Here is a 24,042-nt window from a genome sequence, read left to right as displayed (position 1 = left end):
ATGACTAAACCCATGGCCGCAAGGGATTGCCATGCCTGATTTTGGGAGTGTACTCTACTTTGGTTTCTCCATCAAACTCAGGCTTGATCCCCTTATGGATGGACAAGGAAAAGGGGAGAAAAATATTTGAGTTGGTATTCTGGAAGAACCTGTGCATTTTAAAAAAGCCAGATTTCTGAATTCCAACCAAAACAAATGAAAAATTTTCCTTATGCTCTGAGAACTGGCCATGAGTTTTGTTTTAGTTTAGCAGATGAGTTTTTAAGACTTGCTTAAGTTACTTATGAAGTAAAAAATGAATTTTCTACCTTTGCTTAAAATATATCCAATTCTAAATTATAGAAATCCAAATTTTAATGCTAGTTTTGTGGGGGGGAGGGGGTGATACATTTCTAGGTATAGCTTCATAAAATGCTTAAGGTGCTTCCTTTAAATGGAAATCATAGAAGAATTAGTCACTAATCTGTAAACTACTAATGGAGCTTTGATGTGAAATATGTTATGTAAACACTGTTGATTTAGAAGACTTGACTATGAAAACCAAATTGGAGTATTCCTAATTTTGATTTCCCTTTTCCTCCACCTCTGCCCTTTGTTGCTCTTTTGTTATGTAAATATAGTAGAGAACAGGGAGACTCCATAATCTTTTTGTACTCCTTTATTTGTTTGTTTTTTTTTCAAGGGTTAAATGAAGGGAATCTTCAAAGCACTGTTGATATAAAATATTTCACAAAGCTTTGAAGCTTTTATTAGATATGCTGGAAGTCAGTTTATTTCCTGGAATCAACTGTAAAGTGAGTGTCACAGAAAGCCTTTTCTTAGTATGGATGACACAAGAAAGGCTCATCAACAAAGCCACTAAAAAAATTGCTAGCAAAATGAAATGTTTCCATACTATGTGAACCTCCTTAACATCCTCTGCTAGACAAATTAATACACTTTTAGCCTTTCCCTTCTCATAGGGTATTTCGTTAGTCACGTGGGCATAGAAAAAGGCACATAGAGTAATGGTAATTCACACGGTGAATAAATTAAGCTCTGCTGTTGTATGAATGAATCATTTATGAAGTACTTACTATGTGCAAAGCACTATGCTAAGGACCAAGGATACAAACAGAAAAGCAAACTGTCTTTGTCAAATAGTTCACATTCTAATGGAGGAAAGCAACCAAAATCAATCGGTCAGCCAATAAAGATTCATTAAGCATCTGCTATGTGCCAGACGCTGAGTTAAGTGCTAGTGAGAAGTCAAATGACAATTCTTGCCTTCGAGGAGCTTGCAATCTAATGTTGGAGACAACATGCAAATACACACTCATCTGGAAGTTCAATTACAAATGTGCTTTTTAAAAGATTTAATTTAATTAAAACCCTTTCATCTTAGAATCAAGCCTGTGTATTTTGGTTCCAGGGCAGAAGAGCAATAAGGGCAAGGCAATGGGGGCTAAGTGACTTGCCCAGAATTACACAGCTAGAAAGTATCTGTGACCAGATTTGATCCTAGGACCTCCTATCTCTGGTCCTGGCTACCTAGCTGCCCGCTTTCAAAGATGTCCTAATTTGGAAATGTCCTTACCAATTTTTGCATCTCAGTGTTATAAGAGCCCATTGGGATCAACTGTCCTGACCATCCTTGGCAAGTGGTTATGTCACCTTTGCTTCAAGTCTTCCTGTGAATGGTTAATCCCTGCAGCCCATTGCTACCCTTAGGTGGCACTCATTGCCAGACTGCTGAATTGTTTATCAAGCTAAAATTTGCTTCTCTGCTCTTCTGCTCACTGCTCTTAGTTCTGCTTTCTGGTTCTAAGTAGAGCAGATCTAATTCCTTTTCCACTGTGACAGCGTATCAGATGCTTAAACACAACTATCACATATTCCTCTTTTCCCTCCCCCACCTTACTTGTTCTTCTCAAGCTAAGCATTTCAATATCTTTTAACCAATCCTCATGACATTGTCTCAAGATCTTTATCCATCCTAGTTGCTTTTCTCTGGACACTCATTCTCCAGCTTATTAATGACCTCCTAACTTTGGTCATTTTCACTGGCTATTCCCCATTCCTAGAAATCTCTCCTTTATCATCTTTTACTTCCTAACTTCCCAGGCTTCCTTCAGGTCTCAGCTAAAATCCTGTCTTCTGCAAGAAACCCTTCCCAATTCTCCTTAACCTTAATGCCTTCTTTCTGACACCATCCTCCGTTTACCTTGTATATGGGCATCCCTTGGAAATATGGTGGGTTTAGTTCTAGACCACTGCAATAAATCAAATACCACAATAAAATCACATCACATGAATTTTTTGGTTTCCCAGTGCATAAAAATGTTGTTCACACTATATTATAGTTGATTAAATATATAATAGTATTATATAAAAAACAATATATACCTCAATTAAAAATATTTTATTGCTAGTAAATAATATCCATCATCTGACCCTCCAATAACTTTTTTTTTTTTTGCTGGTGGAGGATGTGGCCTCGATATTGATGACTATTAACTGATCAGGGTAGTGGTGACTGAACGTTGGAGTGGCTGGGGCAATTGATTTTCTTTTTCTTTTTTAAATAAATAAATGTATTTAATTAATTAATTTATAATATTATTCCGTGGTTACATGATTTATGTTCTTCCCCCCTTTCCAGAGCTAATGGGCAATTCCACTGGCTTTTATATGTATCATTGTTCAAAACCTATTTCCATATTATTACTATTTGTAATAGAGTGATCATTTAAAATCAACATTGGGGCAATTTCTTAAAAAACAATAATGAAGTTTGCCTCATCGATTGACTCTTCCCTTTTACTCAAGCACTTAGATGTCATTGTAGGGCTCTAATTTCAATATTGGATCTAAGGGAAAAAAGAGACTGGAAAAGGAGAGAGACTTGGGAATGGCTCATCAGTGGAGCAGTCAGAACACACACAACTTTAATTGATTAAGTTCACTGTCTTATATGGCCCTAGTATGTGGCACTCTACTACTTTTATAATAGGAACATCAAAGATCACCAATCACCATTACAGACATAATCAAAGCATTTGAAATATGGCAAGAATTATCAAAATGTGACAGAGATGTGATATGAGCACATGCTATTAGAAAAAGGATGCCGACAAATTTGCTTGACACAGGAGTTTCACAAACCTTCAATTTGTTAAAAATTCAGTGTCTATGAAGCTCGATAAAATGAGGCATCCCTGTATATCTTCTATTTATTTTCAGTCTATCTCCTGTTTAAAGTGTGAATTTCTTGTGAGCAGGGGTTGCCTTTTGCCTTTATTTGTATTCCCAATATACATTTCCTGGCACAAAGAAAGCATTTAATAAAATATTTGCTTCGTAAAATCTGGCACCCCAGACCATTTACATCATTTCAGATTTTGCAACAATGACGCCAACTCTTTGGTCTGGGATAAGGCAAAATAGCATTGACAGTTATATTCCTCAAATCTGGGCTTTTGCTGACACCCATAGAACTTTTTTCTTTCAGAGGAACAACTGCTTTCTAGTCAGAGCTTCCCAAATTTATTTGTGGAAATATTTTTTTTTTGTATTGTAGTATATAGAACTTTCTACTTCTCCCTATTAAATTTTATCTCTTTAGACTTTAGGTCAGTGACCTAGGCTGCCATGATCTTTCTGGATCTTAATTCTCATTTCACATTAGCGATCTAGTTTTATGCCATCTAAAAAATTGACAAGTATGTTATCTATGCTTTTATGTAAGTCATTGATAAAGATGTTATTCAGTATAGAACTAGTCATAGATCCCTGGTCCACTCCATCAAAGACCTTCCAATTTTAAATTTTTATTTGACATTTGGTTGTATCTGTGAGTTCACTGGCATCAGGAGGACTTTTTACCAATCTAGAATAGTACCTTTTCAGTAATTTAATTTTAAAGGGATGCCTATGGGATTAAGAGGTTAAGTGAGTTCTCCAGCTTCTTTGGTGTCACTCAGCCCCAGTACATGTCCAAGGTGGGACTTGAATTCGGGTCTTCTTGACTTTGAAGATGTTCATTATTTCATCCTACCCTTGATGTTGCTTCCAAATTCCTTTAGTATCATGTATTACGACTTTTTGAGTCTAGCCATTGAACCAGTTTCAAATTCCTCTAACTAATCTAGGCCATATCTTTTCATCACTTCTACAAAATAATATAAAGTATTTTTTCAAATGTTTTGCTTAAATTGAGACAAACTTTCTCAACATATCTGAATCTATCAGATTGTTAAAAAGGGAAATCAAATGAGTTTGTTTTCATTCTTTTTTTATTTTAATTTTCATCCTGAAATAGAATAGGCATTTTAATATACATAATATAACAGAAAAAGAGGATTGTACATGAACTGTACATGAAACTGTGAACTTGCTTTTCTTACTAAGTATATAGTAAGATCAGACTTTCATGCTTATCTGACCTTCCTGGTTTTCTATTTTCTATCCATGTAAAAAAATTTTTTAAGATGCCTCAGTGACTGTATGCCCTTTTTTTGCTTGGTTTCCCTACCCTTTTCTCTTGCCATTTTTTAGCTCAGCTGTCTCTTCTCCACTTTACTTTCATTAGAAAATAAAAAACCTTTATAACAAACATACAACATATTCAAGTAGAAATAATTTCCACATGGACTATATGTCTAAAAACGTATTGCCATTTTGAAGATTGAGTGAGGTCCATCATTTATACTTTCAGCATCTGATTAGTAATTGTATTGATTGGAGTTCCTAGGTCTTTTGAAATTGTTTTTTCTTTATAATGTTGTTATTGTATGAATTGTTCCTGGTTTTGCTCGCTTTACTCTGAATTGGTTAATATAAGTCCTCCCCAATTTATCTGAAACCATCCATATCATTTCTTTTTTTGTTTTGTTTTGTTTTGTTTGTTTTTCATATCATTGTTTCTTGCATTCGTATGCCATAATTTGTTTAGCCATTCCCCTATAAATATTCATTTCTAGTTTTTTGTTATGACAAAAGTTGCTAGTAATTAGGCTAGTTTGACATGTTTCCTGATGAAGCCACAGTAGCTGGCTTTTTCTGATCAGTGCCTTTTTTGTAGCTGCAATTTAATAATACCCTTCCAGAATTTATATACAGATCAAGGTCAGATTATTGGCCTGTCATTTGTGAACTTTTAAAAAAGCTCTTGAGGACTCAGCTTAAACCTCAGCTTCTCTATGAAGCCTTCTCTGATTACTCTGATAATCAGGTTCAGGACAATGAACCTTTATATAACTTATCTTCTGTACTTTATCATTCTTTAAAAATAAAAATATTTAACTTTCATTCTTCAGTGAACTTATTTCTCTTTGAGACTTCACAATTTTGTTCTTGAGCTTCCTATGTCTCCTGGGCTGCTTTATACTGTAGAATTTCAGTCCGTAGAATCCTATTTATCCTTTCCCTAAACCCTTTGAAATCTGCTCTCTCCAAATCTTGAGTGTATTCCTGACTATTCCCAGATTTCCTCTCCTCTATCATAAAATCTAATATGGCATAGTTACTTTCCCCCAAGATTCCCTTCATTTCCTTTCTGGCAGCCAGATTGTTAAGCAGTTTCAGATCTATTCGTCTAGTCTAGCCCTCTCATTTTTCAGATTAATGAACTAAATCACAAAGAAATGAAGTGTCTCATCCAGAGTACCCCCACCCTGGTGGTTAGTGTCAGAACCACATCCAAAACCAGGTTTCCCAACTCCCAAACCAATATTCTTTTCACTGTATCACAGTATTCTCTTCCCTGCCAGACCAATATGGCGCTTTCATTGTCATAGGATTGTAAATCCAGAGCTGAAAGGGACATTAGGAGGCTATCTGGTAGGCACAGATGGGGAAACTGACACTCAAGGAGGAGAAGTGCCTTGGTCAGTGGCAGAGGGGAGATCTTGGGTCTTCTACCTGAAGCATATCCTATTTTCACTGGACTACATGCCCTTGCCTGTGTCTAGTTTAAATAAAGAATTCATTTGGTAAGTGGTGCAACCTTTTTTTTTTGTTGTTGGAATACTGGGGGTGATCACACTGAGGATCAAAATTCGCATAGTTCAATTGTTTCTTCATCTGAAAGTTTAAATTTGAGAAAGTTTAATGCACTTGATCTTTGGAGAGGTACATAGAGTATCTGGCCTTGCTTCATTATTGTGGTATGAGGGCTTTTCTGTGGGCGTCTTATATAGTATACTTTAACAAATGCTGCTCACAACACCCCTGTTATAAAAAAGGGAGTTCAGCTGTTTTATGGAGGGGTCTTTGTATATCGCACAATAAAGTCTGTGCATTTGGCTTCTTGCTCCACCCCCTATCCTTGTGTAATCCATAAATACATTCCTAGGATAAGTAGAAGGACTGAACTGCATGCTCAAGTCTATTTTTGATAGTGGAGGGTTCACATCATTTTCTAAACACTCAGGTGTGAATTTTTCAATTGCTAAAGAATCTTTTCTTGCTGCCCATGAGCCATTGGAGTGTGTGTGTGTGTGTGTGTGTGTGTGTGTGTGTGTGTGTGTGTGTGTTTGTGGTAGAGAGGGGGGAGAGAAGGAAGAAAAAGAGAAAAAAATTGGAGGTAGGAATTAATAGAGGAAGTTGGAGAAGTAGTTTGTAAACCCTTAACAAAGGCAATAATAGCCTGTTTCATGAGGTAATTCTGTCACCATGAATTATTCTGAGCTTTAAAAAAACAATACAGAAATCTGCATGTCCTCTGTCAGTTAACTGAGTCAAGCATTTATAAGGTGGCTGTCATGTACCAGACACAGTGCTAGGTGCAGGGTTTGATTCACATGCTAAGGAGGAGTAAAAATATGAACCTAACTTGGTACATATTTACATAAAGCAGGATGGAAATAATCTCAGGGGAAGGTGGTGGCAGCCCCGGGGACTGGGAATGGCCTTCTGTGAAAGGTGTGATTGGAATTGTCCAAAATGAGTTTTCTTTTAGAGTATTTGATTCCTCACTTCCCTCAACCTTGAATGCCACCCCAATTATATTTGAGCCTGTATTGTTAACTTCATTTTAAGTTGGTTCCATTATTCTTAGAGTACCTTACATGCCTTTTTTTTTTTAAGAGGAGGTTTAGAGCAGGGATGGCTAACTGGCTTCCCTGAGGGCTTTCCTGGCTTATGGGTACACATGGAATTATTTAGACAAAGTCATTGAGACCTTTGAGGTTAGAGAGAGCAGTCATAGCTGGGCTGTTGCCCTGGTGGCGATACTTGGAGTGGAAGGAGAATTAGGGCAGTTCTTAGAACTTGGAGAAAAAAATAAATTCTTACTAGTGAGTTTGCTGCAGATGTGTTGCAACCTCTCCATCTCCAGGAGACTTGTTTTTCTCAAACAGATCTCTATTGTTATTAAAAGTACCAGTGTCCTCTTCGCACATGTTGGACACCAGCCCTGTGGTTTGTTGAAGCTTGAGAAAGTTTGGAGGGGAAATGGATTTTTTTTCTAAAATCTGCCTAAAATGAAACAATCCTTTCCCATACTCTTGTCTGGCCAGCAAGAATCTTGTAGAAGCTTGTTGCACTTTTACAGCTGACAGGTGCTAGATCCACGGTCAAGATAGACTGAAATCCAGTCAGTTTGTAAGAGTCAGGATTTTGTGAATGTGTCTGGCTTAATCTCTCCAGATGAGGGATTTTTTTTTCATCTGTGTATAAAATGTGCGGAGGAGATCAACAAGTAATATGAATGTTTATTTCAGAATATAAATAGTGGCATTGTCAACGTCAGACTTTAGAAATTAAGTACTATATTTTTATACATTCCTGATTTAGAAATACAGATATTATGGGTCAGTGCCAACTCTGAAAAAAAAAAAGAAAGCTGAGCCTTGTAATTTCTTCATGTATACTCTGTGTATGTGCATGCATATGTTCAACTGGCAACTACCTGATTCTTTGGACTTGGAGACTCAGAAGGAAGATCCAGTTCTTTTCTTAACAGGCTCACTTTCTTTAGTTTCTGTGGAAACTGCCCTGATCTAGCAATTGCCCCTTCCTGAGATGCCTGCATTTGGATGACTGAATTGACTTTTGCTTCTGTGTGCTGAGACAACCCAGCTTGCTGGGGCTAGTGTTTATTTTGGCACATGCTTGGTCCTCCCTTCAGGTATTCTTCCTGTCAGTTTATTCTTCTTCCTTCCCTCATACTTTGGAGAAAAAAAAAATGTTTACTTCAGATGTGAAAACCACATTTTATTCCTGATTTTCTTGACTGAGATATTCTTTCCTCTCTCATATGACAAAATTTTCCCACTTGAGACACTGCTCAGGCTCTGTGGCTGCATGTTAAAAACCATCATTGCTACCACTGATGAGCTTGAAAGCTTTCTCTCTCTGAGGCAGAAAGGGAAGCCCATTTTCAAATGGAGGTGGTGTTTACATGTGGGCCTGGACACAGATCTGGAAAATTTCACGCCAAAAAAAGGGGGCAATTAAGCAGGCACCTTTATAGTTGCCTTGTCCTGCTTAGTTCAGGCATGCACGAGTATTTGTGGTCTCACATTCCTTAGTTTTCCTCATTATTTCTTTTTCGTCTTATTCATATATCAAGTCTTTTTTTTTTCCTGTGCCTACTATGTGCCAGCAGTGTGAAAGAGATCTAAGACACACCATCCTTGCCTTCAGGAAGCTTAAAGTTTGGAGACAAGATAGAGATAAATGATTGAGTAACTTAAGTGGGAGACAAGATAGATAAATGATTGAGTAACTTAAGTGGGAGACAAGATAGAGATAAATGATAGAGTGTGACATAGACTAAGCTTGATAGTTCAGACAAGGGAAAGATAAGTAGCCTGGACCTCAATGGCCTGTTTATGCACAAATACACAGGACAAACAAAACAGAAGACTTAGACCAACCTTTTGACTGTGGGAAAAGGGAGCTTCATTCTCCTTGGTAAAGGGAATTTGTTTATTCTCTCTCTAATTCCCTAAACAGTCACCCCTTCAAATGGGGTACCTCCTCTGAGCAACGTTGATAAACCATAGAGAGACAGTGAGAGAAGACAATCTAATCATGTCTATCCCTGGATGAAGGAAATGTGTGAATTCCAAATGACCAGAGCATTGAATGTATTAAAGAATCAGGTACCTCTCTAGGGGATATAGACACGAGAGTTGAGGAGTTTGCGTTGGTGCAGTTTCTGGCTTTATCCAACGAGGACTTTGATGCTTATTTTAGATGTATCAACCTCATGTGTCATCTGTGTCAGCTGCTATTTTGTCTCAAAACATCCTCCTTCATTTGGTGGCTTGCCAATCTCCAAAAGCCAACACTGGGAGAATGAGCTGCTGCTTTGCAGAGTTCTTACGGATTCTTTTCAAAGTTTTATTGCCGGCTAACATTTTTCTTATGCCACAGTTGTTTCCTCCCATACCCATCTTGAACTTGTCCTTTTGTAACAAAGAAACAAACTTAGATCAACTAAAAGAGAAGTTGTACCTGACCTTGTATGTCTCATTCCACACCTGTAGTCTCCACCTCTACTGAAAGGAAGAAGGTCTATGTTGTTTCTCATCATTCTCTAGGACTGAGATTGCCCATTGCCATTTATCAATCAATCAGTAAACACTAAGTGCCTACTCTGTGTCAGGAACTGTGCTAAGTACATTCACTGGTTTGATTTCTTTTTTAATGTTGTTACTGCGTACTGTAGTTATTGGGTATGGTTTGCTTCTGCCATTCTGTATCACTTCCTCTATTCTACATCCCATAGTTTGCTGAATTCCTAATTCTTCATTTCTTCTGATGCAGTAATCCTCCATTATATTCATATACCAGAATTTGGTCAGCAGTTTCCCACTCGATGGACAGCTGATTTTGTTTCCAATTCTCAGGCAGTTGGCCACACTGACAGATGGACCTTGCTGGACTTGGAATCAGGAATACCTGGGGTTGGATCCTCTATCAATCATCATTTACTATCAATGTGAACTTAGGCAAATCATTGAACCTCTCTCAGTCTGTAAAATGGAGGCAATAAAACCATTTACCCTACAGGAACATGGCATTTTTTTTGTTCGTTTGCTTGTTTGCTTGTTTTTTATAAACTCTTACCTTCTGGATTTGAATCAATAAAGTTTCAAGGCAGAAGAGGGAGCAGTAAGGGTTAGGCAGTTGGGGTTAAGTGACTTGCCCAGGGTCACACAGCTAGGCAATGTCTGAGACCAAATTTGAACCCACGACCTCCCATCTCCAGACTTAGCATTCTACCTGCTGAGTCACCTAGCTGCCCTGGGGCATAACATTTGTAAAGAGCTTTGCAAACTTAAAGCACTTTTTAGAATGTCCCAAAAGTCTTAGGGTAGTTTTAAGCTTAATAGCTTATGTACAATTTTAAGCTATTAAAGCTTAATTGGGTTATTAAAGCTTAAAACTGCACTGACTTTGGGGACAAATACTAGCTATTATTTTTATTGTCACTACAAAGAGTGCCCTAAATATTTTGTTGTATAGTGTTAGATATGTATTATAAAGTGTGTTTTGTGTGTGCACGTGTGTTTGCATGTGTGTGTACAAATTATAAATACTACCTTCCTTTCTGTTGTTGGCTCCTTGGGACATATACCCAGGAGTGGGATTGCTGGTTTCAACATCTGCTCTTTCCAGAGGCTTGAAAGAAATCTTGGAACCCTTGAAGCTCCAAGGCTACAAATTCTACTCCTTTCCCCAAGGGGTTGCTGGCTACTCATGGTGTGTTTAGTATTGTCCTGGACCTTCAGGAGCACAAAAGACATAGTTTTTTTTCATACTAAAAATCTGCCGAGAGATGACCTACAAATGGGAAATGTAGCAGAGAGGTAGGATAGTAAGTAAAGGCATCGAGTCCCAACTTTGGGGATCAGAGTAATTAGGAAAGACTTCAAAGAGAAACAGATGTTTGAGCTATCCTGTGCAAGCCACACAATGCAGAGGTAGATTAAAGGATAGCAGAAATTAAAATACTTGTTTGGATTGTGAGGACACTTTCCTCCAGCGATTTTCTGAGAAGAAAGAATGTTCACCGTCTAGGATACTAGTCAGAGTAGAGAGTGGGTTACCTGGAAAATCAAGTCCAATTGGTTTCCTAAACACACAGGTTGAGCCTTTAGTGGAAGATGGCAAGTAATTTATAAAACTTCTTGCAGGTCTATTAATGTGACATATTTAATTATATAAGCACTGCATTTCTACCTCATTTATAAATAAAGGTTTCCTGCTAAACAGAATTCTTCTGAAAGTTTAATTCCAATTCTTCCCTTCCCACAAAAAAAAGTATATTTCCCTTTCTTTTCCTGGGACTGGTGATTGCTACAAAGTATGCTGATGCCTTTTCCTAGCCTAGGAGTCCATCTAAAAGGTCAAGCAAGCCCAAGAAGGACTGAATGAAGGAACTACCTTTTCCATTAGCCTTTTTTGTATTAACTATTCTTTCTGTCTTTGAAAGTTTGTCACTAGATTTGCCAACAGTAATAACTCAGGTTAGAGTCAGCTTCCTGTGGGGTTGTTCTTTGTGAGATTATAGGACCACAAAGTAGAGTTGGAAACATTCTCCATGATATTACCTATTTGGGCCCCACTTCTTCAGAGTGGCCTCACCAGCTGTTGTTGCGGACCACAACATGTTAATAAATTGTTGTTCAATCACCCTAAAAGGTTGTGTCATCTTTTTTTTTTTTTTAAGGAGTACCGTTCCTCTATCATCTAGGGCACCTGAAATGATTGTTTTTTGGATCCTTCCTTGAGTTAATTTTTTTAATCCAAAGATCACTCTTAAAATGCAATAATATTCCATAATAAAGCTTTGTCATTAGCAACCATTAACACTTCAGAACATGAGTTCAACTCCTTGCTAGATGTGCTAGGGATCCAAAGGATTGAGGAAGAAAAAGTAAGTTTGGATGAGATACAGGAACATAATTTTTGGCTCTTTAAATCTCTCTGCCATTCTTTCTTCTTCCAGGTATCTACACCTTCAACTTTTGAATAAGGAATGGCATTATTAGAATTTTCTCTCTGTCCAAGATCAGATAATTAATAACTTTTGTTCATTCTTCTGAGTTCTGTTCAGAAAAGTTTTGCTTTGAAGTCCTAGAAGCATGAATTTAAATCTGGCAAAGAGACCTTGGAGATCATCTAGTCCCAATCCTGAGGCCCAGAAAGTGGCTATACACAGGTAGTAAGAGATAGAACAGAGATTCAAACCCAAGTCCTCTGACTTTCATTCCGGCCCTCTTTCTACTCTACCATATTGCCTTTGCAGTCCCTTTGGTGCCCACCATTTGAGGGGTTGAATAGTTATCCAGGCATATAGTATTGGTCTTAGAAGGAATTCTAGAGTTCAAGTAGTCTAGCCTATTCATTTTACATATGAGGAAACAATAAAGAGACTTGGCCATGGTTGCACAGGCAAAAGTTGTGGAGGATTTAAAAAAAAATTCTTCAGAGGATTTCAGGATAGTGAAAAACCTTTCCCGACTTCCCAAAAAAACCAAACTGCCCTGGCCAGAACTGTCCATTAGGCCCTGTGAGTACTAGAAATGAAGAAAGAACTATTTGTCTAGTGAACCAGGGAGCATTGTGTTGAAAACTCATATTTACTTAAACATTGTGAAAATACTTTCTACCACTTGATTTTCTTTAGGACTAAGGCTGTGTTTGACCATTACACTTTTCGAGGAGGGTCTAGATCCCCAAGGAGGGAGCCATTTTTTGGCAGTGAATTCACTTGGCTAATTTGGCTAAAATCCTCAGGGGTTACAGATTAAGAACTTTTAATTCCATGATTGTTCAGGGGAAAGAAAAGAAGAAAAAAGGAAATGTAATATCAATTGTGTACTTTTTTCACGATTTATTTTGTTTCATTTATTTTAGCAAAGGATTAATTAGGCAGGCTATACTTTATACTACAGGTAAATTAAAATAAAAAAAAATATGCCATAGAGCCCTGAGCAGATTTATGCCAAAGGAAAAAGTGATTCTGTTTTACCATTAAATAAAAGGGAAATTAATTTAAAGACTAGTAGTTTTTGTTGTCTGGATGTACTTTTTGTCTTCAAAAATGTCTCTCTCTCTCTCTTTTTTTTTTTTGGTAAACCCTTCCCTCTGTCTTGAGAATCAATACTGTGTATTGGCTCCAAGGCAGAATGATAAATGCTAGGCAATGGGGTTAAGTGACTTGCCCAGAGTCACACAGCAAAGACATGTATAATTTTTATTAAGCTTTTATGAACTCTTAACCCACTCTCTCTAATGAGAGCAAGCTTGACTACATCTCTGTCTCCTAATTCTAGGGATACTCTTGAGGAATTGAGGACATTTTTCTCTAATTCCATTGTCTCAAGCCTCCATTCTGGTGTGTTTTCCCAGATATTACTTTCCAGTTACTATTAGCCTCTCCTTTCTGTCATCGGTATTTCACTGTGATTGGTGCCCCGGTATCACTTAACCAGTTAACATCAATTAGCCTTTTCAAAGGGATAGTTACTGAGAAACATTTGCAGGAACAGAAGTACCCTTTCCTCAAAGTCCAGAGGTCTGCTCTTTTCCATACTAATCCACCTAGGGAAAGTGGACTCAAACTTGAAGCAATTTTTTACATAGTCTCTGCCCCACTGAGCATATTTACAAATATGGCATTAGGGATGGATGAGTTGCTTCTTTTCCCTCTTGGTTACCTTTGATCTACTTTTAGGTTGAGTTAAGCTAGTCCCTCAGGACTTTGCTCCTCACAGGGTTTGCTGTGTGAAGTTTAGGGCATCAAATTCATCTCTCAAGCCTCTAGTGGATTGTTCTTTTTCAGCACTTCATCTGATATTCTTCCACCTATGAGCCAGAAAGATACAACAGAGGTAGAAGCAACTCCAGAATCATACGCTCATGGGTCACATGGAAATGAATCCAGTGACCTCAAACACTTAATACTTCTCTCTCTAGTGGAGCCAATCAGGAGAGAGGGAAAGCCATTGACCCTTTAGTACCTTTCTTTGTTCTGGCTTAGCAGCCAGTCAAAAGATTCTTCTTCATATGATAATCAGACAAAAAACAAGATCTGTCTAGAAACGGGACCTGCATAGTCTACATGGGGATGTTCCATGTGTTCAGAAGGACTTGGCCATCATTGGATTGTTATTCATATATTCTAGGTGGTTGAATTGAATACAGTAATGCTTTTTAATTGATGTGACTCAACAGAAGGTCCCTCTTGGCCAACTTTTAAAAAGGAAGAGAGGAAGGCTCTTGTCTTCTCTCTCCACTGGCATCCTTGTTGGTTCATAGCTTTGGTCCATTGGATAGTGCTCAGCCTGGAGTCAAGAAGACTCTTCTTCCTGAGTTCAACTCACATGCTTCCTGGCTGTGTGACTCTGGGCAAGTCACTTAAGCCTGTTGGTCTCTCTTTCCTCACCTGTAAAATGATCGGGAGTAGAAATGACAAACTAGTCCAATATCTTTGCTATGAAAACCTTAAATGAGGTCATACTGAAAAATGATTGAACAATAGCATCATGCTTCTGAAGTGGATTCCATCCTACTTCAAAACTATAAAGAAAGAGCTGTGGAAGCTGAGTATAGGCATGCTATGGGGGACTAATTTTCATATTATCCTTTGTCCACAGAACTAGCTATTTTAGAACTCTCAATCCAACAAGCATTTATCAAGCACCAATGCTATGTGCCAGACCAGTGAGGCTTTCCTTTTATTTTAGTATGAAGCTTCTTATATGGTTTCCCAAAATAGAATACAAGTGAAAAGAAGCTATTTATAGTAAATAAGTGCTTACTCTCAGGGTTTAGCAAGGACCTATGATGGAAATATCCAGGAACTATCCTGGAAACTGAAATAGAAGGCTCTGGAAATTCATTTTTTATGGCCCAAATTATTATTATTATTAAACCCTTATATTCCATCTTAGAATCAATACTGTGTATTGGTTCCAAGACAGAAGAGTGGTAAGGACTAGGCAATGGGGGTTAAGTGACTTGCCCAAGGTCACACAACTGGGAAGTGTCTGAGGACAGATTTGAACCTAGGACTTCCTGTCTCTAGGCCTGACTCTCAATCCACTGAGCTACTCAGCTGCCCCTTCTCAAAAAAATTAAAGAGGTCTTCTCTTTAGAATTAGACTTTGCCCTTGTCAGACTGTCTTCCGTGGACACCAACAGAAGTTTATATATTTCTCCAACATGTAAAAGAAATTCATTACCTTTTTTCTTAATATCAATTCTAAGAGAGAAGAGTAGTAGAGGCTAAGCAATGGGGGTTAAGTGACTTGTCTAGGATCACACAGCGAGGAAGTGTCCGAGGTCAGATTTCAACCCAGGTCCTCCTGACTTCAGGCTTGATGTCCTATCCCTGTGTTATGTAGCTGCCCCTTCTTTAGCCTTTTTTGAGTAGTAGCATTAGTAGTAGTAGGAGTATTAATAATTATAATATTTATCATAATGTTTTAAGCATTTTACATAGAATGTCGTACAACCCTATGAGGTAGGTGGTGTTATCACTTTTATAGATGAGGAAACTGAGACTGACAAGTTAAATGACTTTCCCAGCATCATACAAGTATTAAATTTCTGAGATAGGATTTGAGCTAATTTTTCTTACTCTAACAGCCTATGCACTGTACAAGGACATATTTTATTACACAATATGAAAAAAATCTAAGGGCCCCAAACAACAGATTAATGAATATCTTTTTTCTTGGTTTCACTTTTCTCCACTCCCAGCTCAACTGGACTGGACTCTGACACACACTCTCTCTCTCTCTCTCTCTCTCTCTCTCTCTCCTCATATATATATATATATATATATATATATATATATATATATATGTATATATTTAAATTTAAAATGTTTTTCTTTTCTTTTTCTTATCTCATTTTCTCTGCCTCATCCTCCCCTTTGAGTTCAGCTCAAAATGGTGTTCTCTACCCATACAGATTATTCGGTCCACCTTTATTACCTACACATAGATTATTTTGAACAAATTTGTTCTGGCCATCTTTCTCAGGTCCACTTTTCCCAATCTGCCAGTTCCTCTAAGTCCTTCCTAGGTAAAGGTAAAAGTAATCCTTACCTTCTCTGCTATTCCAAAGTATTTTCCAGGTTTTATATCCTATCCTTCCCACAGCCTCTACCTACTCCTCTAGGATATGAATTTAAATTTGTGAAGGGACTGTATTTATATAACATAGCTCTCATCTACATCTAAAAGGCTTATAACTACAATATACATGTCAGGAGAATGGGAAAAACAGGGAGTACAGGGGGAAAGAAACAACAAATATTCCTGGGGCATATTATTGTAGAGTTTAGTAATTAACTAGCTTTAGTTGAAAAGAGAAAATCCATCCTTTTAGGGAGTCATTTCTAATAGGCTGGGTTTTTTTTTTTTAATTTGAGACAAACCACTATCCTTCAATTTCACTACTGACAGTAGATGAATAATTTAAAGAGAAAAGTGCTCCAGGGGGTAGAAAATTAATCACTACAAAGATCCTGGTCTACTTAGAAAATCTACAAAGCTGTCATCATTTGCTGTATTGTTTCCCAGTTTGCATAATATTTGACTTATTTTTTCCCTTTTCTTCTTTCTTTAGAGGAGAATTTAAGTGGATTACCTCCAGAACTTGGAGAGCTATGGTGTGCAGCTTCACAAGTGAAACCACCATTTAAACTTCAAAGACTGAGGTAATTGAGAACAAAGGACCATCCTGGTAAAAAAAGGGGGGGGGGGGCACGACTGTGGCTAATACTTGACTTACTTTATCTATATTGGGATAAACTATTAGGTTGCCTTGTGAACTATGGGTAACTATTTCTGAAAGGTTTCAGGGCCCTGGAACCTAGATAGTGAAGGGATAAAAGGTGAAATACAAAGATAGTTGACTTTTCTTAACCTGTGAGATAAATAGTGTAGGTGGAGGTGTTATCTCTTATTCTGTTAGAGAAAGGAGATTTAGATTGGTCCCACTTGTCACAATCACCCAGGTGATAGGAGGATGACTTGCTAGTCAGATGATTCTTAGTCAAGCCCTCTTTATCTTGGGCTAAGCTCCTTCTATCCTTATCATCTTAAAGCAGAGAGTAGGTTGGTCAAGTGGGATGGACACCTGAAAGGATCCTGTTTTGTTCCTATCTTGTTCCCTGATGTCATTCTCTCTAGTTGCACCTTGGTCCAGGGGAAAGAGCAAGGTTTAACTTCATTCCAGCCCATAACACTTATGCTATTTGTGACCTTGGGGAAATGACTCAACCTCCTTAGACTTTGGTTTCCACATATGTCAAAGGTAGGCAGGGGCAGTCTCTGGAGCTGTGGTCCCTATGAAATGGACCTTTTTCTAGCAACTAGCTAAGTTATGGGTTTGGCTGTATTTGTATCTTCTGGATCCCAGAGCTTTTAAGGCATTTCTAAGGCAGTAGATTAAGGTCAAACATCATGGATTATTGGGTCTATTATTCAAAATCCTGGGGAAATCTCAATTAAATCAACTTTCAAAGCATATGCTTGGAATGACTTGGAATTCCCAAGAAAGTTCTATGAGTCTCCACCTTGGAACTGTTCTGGGTCTAAATTGTCCTGTTCACCCGGCTCTGTTGGAGCCACATCCTCCTTTACCTATACCACCCTCACCCTGTTCATGCGCCACAATTGGGTCATAAAATCTTCCTGTGTAGACTAACCTCAGGGCAAACCTTTTCAGTATGGCTGAGAAGAAAATGCCATCATCGTCACTGGCTTCATTTTTGAGGACTGCAGTCTCGTGTGGACTGAGATTATTTTAGGGAGGTAGGCATAGGCTGGATTATTAGAGGCTCGCTTGCCAAGTTTATGTTGAATTACTTGTGCACATACCCTTGAAAGCAGAGTATAGAAACAGTTCCTACCTTTACACAAACTGTATTCCTGGAGAGAATATCTTAAAGCAGATCCCTGTGAGGCTCGAGTTTGGCTGCACATCTATTTTATCTTGAATTCACATGCTTTTTGCATCTCTTCTGTTGTTGGTAGAGATACTCAGTGAGCGGGCACAGGCAGAGCCACGTATAGTACAGGCTGTTAGCAAGCCTGGACATGGTGCTAGTCACAGTGAGGCCACCTGGACTGGACCAGAAAGGCAAATCGAGCAGCTGAAATCAATCCTTTCCTGGAAACACATTAGAGCTTAGTTGTGGAGCAAAGGCAATTTGGCTGTGGGCATTACAGATTTGCATGATGAATTCTCTTGAGTTTTATAGTATTAAGGCATATTTGTATTAAAAGATCCAAGCTTCATCAATTAGTGCTCCAGCCTCCTGCTCTTATCTTTTTTTTTTTAATCCTTACTTTTCTGTTAGAATTAATACTGTATATTGGTTCCAAGGCAGAAGAGTGGTAAGGGCTAAGCAGAGTGGGTTAAGTGACTTGCCCAAGATCACACAGCTGGGAAGTATCTAAGACCAGATTTGAACCTAAGACCTCCCATCTCCCAGCCAGACTCTTTATCTACTAAGCCACCAACCAAGCTGCCCCATCTTAAATATGTTAGTTGGAAATCACCATGTTTTGCACACATGACAAAACACAGCTCATTCAAGATCAAGCAAGACAGTGAGGTATTGTTTGATTTTTTCCACTACTTCTGCACAAAGTCTTTATAGTAACTCCTCCCCACCCCTTTTATTGAGCAAAATGCTACATACGCTATAAGGAGGCTTCTAGGAGACTTATCCTGACTTTATGTAAAGACCTCAGCTTCCTGTAAAGCAGAACAGTCAGAATATTCAATGTTCTCTCAGAGACCTGGCATGAAATCCGAGGGTTTCTTTGTTTTTCAAGCCCTGGTAAAGGCTCTTTGTGGTATAAGGCTTGGGAGGGTTTTGTAGTATTATATTTTATCAGGGCACTACTCTTCTCTAAGAAGTGTCTGATTAGTCAGCCAGAGGCAATTTGATACTCACTTATGAGAATACCAAGAAAAAAGTGATGCCAACCAATCCCATCTGGCTCCAAAAGCCAAACCAGCTCTCTAAGTAAAGAGCCAGCCCTCAGGAAGGGTTCTGACTTCCATTCTCCCTTGTGCCTGTACAGTTAGGACTCACCAGGGCTTGTGAGGGGGATCCTCAGATCAATCTGCCCTCTTGGACTTCAGTACAGTACAAAAGTGCCTTCACAACTGGGGAATTTGATTTCTGGGTTTCAAAAGAGAGGAAGTGGTTAACAGAAGCTCCCTGATCTATTCTGCTCAAGATGCACCCCCTGAGAAAAGCTTTACATTCCTTGGTCACTCATCATGTCTGGGGAAGGAAAAGGTAGGCTTAAGTGTTCCTCTGGCCACCTCCAAGAAATGCACCCCCTTGGGCAGTCTGTAGCTTTTCACTTAACTTTGGGATGTACGGCTGATTCCTTTCCCCTGCCTGGGATGGATCTGTGCAAATTGCTTCACAGTTCTCAAAGATTTTATGTTTCTCTTGTGAACTGGCCAGACCTCCAATATGTCACAAACCTCAGACTTCCCTTCGAACTCTCCTCGTCTGTTTGATCACACGGATGTGAGTGCCACAGGGAGGGACTTATCTGGAAAACTCAAGGGGGGCCAAATAGGAAAGTGATGTTTGTGGGGCAGCTCAGCTTGGGCTAATCCCAGGATCAAACATCCCTTGAAATTTGGTAGAGCAGGTGAAATGCAGTCAACATTTGAAGAAGACAGGTAAGATGCTTACACTGCTTCTAAAATGACTCCAACTGTAGAGAGAAAAGTATTTCATAATAAAGGAATGAGAGAGGGAAGTTGGCATCTCTGTTCTGGTCCTGGTCTTAGGCTTTTGGAATGAGCTTAATCAGTATTTCTTTCCTTTTAGAAGCCAATACATTGGTAAAGGTTAGATTGTATCAGATGTTGCTTTATCCCCGCATAATCCAACATTCATTTTTCTTTTTCTTAACATCAGCATTTCAAATATAGATGATATAAGTTTGACTCAGAGTAAAATTTTTACTCCATCAGTGCCAATAAATAGGAAGCATTTAGCTTTGTAGATGGGAGAGAATCCTCCTTTTTGTTTAAGAATTTAATATATTTAATATTTAAGAATTATTTGTCTTTTATTATTAATTAATTAATTTTAAGCCCTTATCATCTGTCTTAGAATTGATACTAAATATTGGTTCCAAGGTAGAAGAATGGGATGGGCTAGGCAGTAGGTGACATGCCCAGGGTCACATAATAGGAAGCATCTAAGGACAAATTTGAACTCATATCCTCCCAAATTTAAGCCTAGCTCTCACCGCCCCATTATTCATCTTCTTTAAAGTAGTATTCATTGTAGAGTGAGAGTCAGAAATCTTATATATAATGAATTATATATAACAAAGAATATGATGATGACTCTCCTTTTTCTTGCCCTCTGTGTCCTCTGTTTTTACCATAATTGGTGTACTATCAGGACATGGAGATTTGGAAGTGGATAAAAGTACATTTGAACAGCTACTTCCCTGGGCCCATTCCTCATCTGTAGAGGGAGAATATTGAACTAGATGGCTACTGAGATCCTTTCCATCCCTAGATCTGTGGTCCTATAGTTCTAAGAATTGGGGTGATTTTTCTTTTAGAGTTCACATTTATTTGGATACTCTTGTTAACTTTTTTTGCTGGGTTTAAGACTTTTTGAGCATTCTTTGGCCCTGGGAGGGAATTGTATAACCATAAAACTTGAGAATCCTGGCCTTAGAAGAAATGTTCCTTTAAAAACCCCAAGGACAGAAAATTGAATGCAGCTGTGCACAAGAATTATGAAGCCAAGTGATAGTTCAGTTTGGGGAGTGCCATGTGCAACTTTCCCAGCCCACTCATGCTGTGGTCCCTTGGAGATGGGACAAAAGAGGTTTGGTTTTTTGTTTTTTTTCCAAGGTTGGAAGAAGAGTCTAAAATCTGACTTCCTGCCCACTTCTGTGATGTGGTTTTTAAAAAAGGCAGGATGGCAGAATAGGGATTTCTCCATGCTTACTGTTGCCCATCTCCTTGCTTGCTCCTACTGGCATGTCTTTTTTTCCATATGACGCACTGGGTGTTTGAATGCCTTTCTTTGAGGATCTCCATGCTTCTGCAGACCTTAGTGTTCTTGAGACTCAAAGGTTAAGTAATGTAGACATCTGAACATTTGAGCTAGAAGAGGACCTCATGAGGCATCTAGTCCAACCTTCTCATTTTCTTAATTAGACAATTAAGAAGAAGAAAGGTTAAGTGACTTTCTCCAAGATCACAAAGTCAGCTGGGCAGAGGTTAGCTAGAGTTTAAAGCCAGGGTAAGGATGAGAGTCCTAGTACAACTAACTGCCAATCATCTGTAAGTCACAGATACAGCTTTGGAAAAGGAATAAGAAGGAGGGAAAGCATTCATTAAGCAGCCACTGTTCCAGGCACTGTGCTAAGCACTTTACTAAAATTATCTCATTTGATCCCATTGTGCGGTATTATTCTCCTGAATGTGACCCTCTAAAAAATGAATGCCTTGGCCCCTGTTCACCCTCTTCTTCTTTGGTATACATGAAGTAGTTATTTTCCTGTTACTAAGCTGGTGGACATTGCTAGGCTTCTGTTGAAAGCCATTGAAGACTCCTTGTTTTTAATCACATTGCTCTCTGTTAGATCTCGAAATGATGATTTATGCCTCTTCCTGTCCAGGATGAGATTACTGTCATTACTATCTGCTAGATTCCCACTGGGGATCTGCACCGTTGCTTGTTGGTCTATAAAGTAGTGCTAGGTTCCAGGTGAGAAAGTGCTGTATCTGCCCATTTTGAAGCCCTTGGGCAACACCAAAGATATCGATGAAGGACCTGCTTTTTCCTTCTTGACTCTTCTTGGCTAGAGGATATATTCTTACAAGGGAAGATATCTTTTCCTTGCATGTTGCAATATACAAAAATAAACAATAATGACAAAGAGAAAAAACCCAATAATGACTAACTAATGGTAACACCAACAAATTTCCTATGCATGGAGTTTTTTGCATCTCCACAAGTGCCTATAAATATGTTTGTAATTGATTTACTAGGACAATAGCCTTTGAGGGGGAAGATTAGGATTTTGAGATCAAATTCTGCTTAAGCTTCACACAGGAAATGAATTTTAAATAATGTATGATGTATTTTTAGGTTATGCCAGGCATATGGTATGGCCAAGGGATAAGAAATTAATCACCACAGACAAGGGGCAGTGAGAGAGTCCAAAGAATAAATTCCCTTAAAATGTCTCCATCTTGGTATTGATCTTAGCAGCCATATTTATTATGGGCCCCCTTAGGATACAAGTATGGACTCCAGGTGAATGTCAAACCAGAAATTTAGGAATATTTACTAACAGCCTTCTAAATACATAGCCTGGAAGTAGATTTATATTCTAAACTCCTTATCTTTTTCACTCCAACTCTTCAAAGATATTAGTGCTCATAAATGTATTTTGACAGCAGATGATCCCTAAGGGGTAATTCCCACTTTCTAATGAAATGCCATTAGATTAAAAGCACCCAGTGTATTTGTAGAGTCAAACAAATGAGGACGTTTGGAGTCTAGAAAGTAGGTATTGACTTGCAGCGCCTGAAAACTGAAGCTTGGAAAGGTTCAGGAATTTGGCTAAGGTGGCCAAGCCTGAGTCTACTTAGCTGCCTGGATACTGTCTCCAGTCAGCCATTCAACCTCCTTTCTCCATGCTGTGAAATGGATTGGTTTCTTGCTTTCTTTAAAAAAATGGTCATTTCAAGGGAAATGTCAAGGAAGTACTACATTCAGTACAGACAGTTATTAATTTAGACAGCATGTAGGAATACCCTTTAAGAGACAGAGACTCATCTTTCCAGTGGATGTAACCACGTGAATTCCTTTTCTTCTTTGCTAAGGATTTCTTTCTCTCTCCCCACTGACTCTTACCAGCCTGGCCCTTCCATTAGGTCAACTACCCTTTTTCCTTCTCTACTCTCCTCATCCGGGGAAAGGTGCCCTCCCTCTGTCACCCTGGCCTGGTCACTAGAGTCATTCCTATTTCTATTGGCCCCTGCTCCTGAAGCCAGTTACCATTCAGTAAGCTGTTGGTGGGATAAAGTTCCTAAACACTGCTGTATTGTATTTCTATTTAAAAAATCCAATATTTAAACTTTTGTTTGAGAAGAATTTCAGGAAAAGAAGTTTGCTAACTTCTTGAATCCAGAGAAGGAACTCTTCAAAACAAGATGCTTGCAGAAACCTACACTGCATCCAGAAGATCCAGAATGAACTTTTGGATGCAATCGATTGAACAAAAGGGGATTGGACATTTATTGTAAATGTACTCTTTTATGCCAAAGGGGACTGCCCCCTAATTTGGTTTCTTTGTCAATGCGCCTAGCAAAACATTTCTCTCTTTTCTATTTCTCTCTAACTATTGTAATTTCCTCTTAGAAGGTGAAATATTTTATACATCTGTAGTTAGAAGTTTTTAGGGTAAAAGATGATTCTGTTAAAAAACGATCAGTGGAGAGACTAATCTCCCAATGATCATCAGGGGGGATTGTGAAGATTAAATTGTAATCCTCTGATTGTAACAATGAAGGTACTTAGTTCTTGGAAAGATTGAATTGTAATCCCCAGTCTATTTTTAGACTTTAATCCCCTAAAGTGTTAACTCAGTATTTGAAGTAGATCTACCCATTTTAATCTACAAAAAAGTAACTAACTAAAGATGTGAACTAACTACAAAAGGTGTGATATAACCAAAAAAAGGTATAATCTAACCAAAAAAGGTGTGAACTAAAGAGTAGGCAGTCCTGGAGAGAGTGTCTGCTGTGATTGGTAGACGTGAAATTTAGGGGAGGTGACACAAGAGAAAAAGATCTTTAAATAGAGGACCACAGAGGCCAGAGGAGATAGATTGAAGAACTCTGACTCCAAGTTGGACTGGAGGATCAAGTCTCAAGTTTTTGGATTTTAGTGGGGGAAAGGAGGTCCACCTGGTGGGAGCAGGAGTGGTATGAGAAGGGTTAAACAGGGTTTGCTATGTCCTTGATGAACTGAAGGAGAACAAACATATTTTTCTTCTGGAAATGTGGTTG

The 24,042-nt window shown here is 38.5% G+C and overlaps 1 protein-coding gene across 2 annotated transcripts in view; it reads left to right on the top strand.

The window, feature by feature from the left end:
- The window catches only part of SVIL (supervillin), a 281,250-nt gene that overhangs the window by 55,464 nt on the left and 201,744 nt on the right, over nucleotides 1-24,042 (top strand). For both annotated transcript variants that reach the window (XM_056800916.1, XM_056800915.1), the window contains one exon: nucleotides 16,579-16,669. The gene's annotated coding sequence lies outside the window, so the exon portion shown is untranslated. The remainder of the gene's footprint in view (nucleotides 1-16,578; nucleotides 16,670-24,042) is intronic.

Source organism: Monodelphis domestica, chromosome 5 (assembly GCF_027887165.1).
Source record: "Monodelphis domestica isolate mMonDom1 chromosome 5, mMonDom1.pri, whole genome shotgun sequence".
Taxonomy (NCBI): Eukaryota; Metazoa; Chordata; class Mammalia; order Didelphimorphia; family Didelphidae; genus Monodelphis; species Monodelphis domestica.
Note: the sequence above shows the minus strand (reverse complement) of the source record. Positions and strands in the feature narration are given on the sequence as shown.